This window comes from Lycorma delicatula, chromosome 5, assembly GCF_047948215.1.
Source record: "Lycorma delicatula isolate Av1 chromosome 5, ASM4794821v1, whole genome shotgun sequence".
NCBI lineage: Eukaryota > Metazoa > Arthropoda > Insecta > Hemiptera > Fulgoridae > Lycorma > Lycorma delicatula.
The window spans coordinates 149127798-149128513 of record NC_134459.1 but is presented as its reverse complement, the minus strand read 5'-3'; positions in this window follow the sequence as shown (position 1 = coordinate 149128513).

The window sequence follows — 716 nt, the reverse complement described above, 5'->3', positions numbered from 1 at the left end:
CCATGACAATACCTATTAAATTACATACACACATTTTTTGCTGCACTTCATTTAAACTTATTTCATTTGAAAGCGAGATACGATTCTCCAGTTCTTTAATAAAGTGGGCAGTTACACAACTGCATTGTGGTGGACATCACACGTATCAAATTTTTGTGGTGTCCGTTTTTCCGTTTTTCAAGTAGTTATGTGGTGTAAGTGAGAACGTGCCGGATCCGTAACCATGCACACATCGGTTCGAATCCGACTTCGTATACGTATATTTTTTTATTTTTTTTTTTTTAGTTTAAATATATTGATTTATTAATAATTATTAACCTCTGTAAAAATTTTTGAAATAAAATATAAAGTACATAAAATTTTATTTCACTAATAACTTCTGATTTTTTTCAAATTACTTTTATTTTTTTTATTGTTATTGAATTATTATTTATTGTTAAGATTTTTTTTGCAATCGGAGATTAATAAATCAATATATTTAAATTAAGAAAAAAGTTAAAAACAATATATACGAAGTCGGATTCGAACCGATGTACCTTCCCCTTGTAAGAACTAAATAGTTCATTAATTAAAAATTTATTTGGCTATATAACTCTGGAACCACTGAAAATAACTACCACTTATGATATAGCTTTGAAAAGCTCTCAATGAGGGCTTTTGAGTGCAGTTATGAAGAAGTCCATAATTCAAATTTGTTTGCATTTACTTTACTTCGT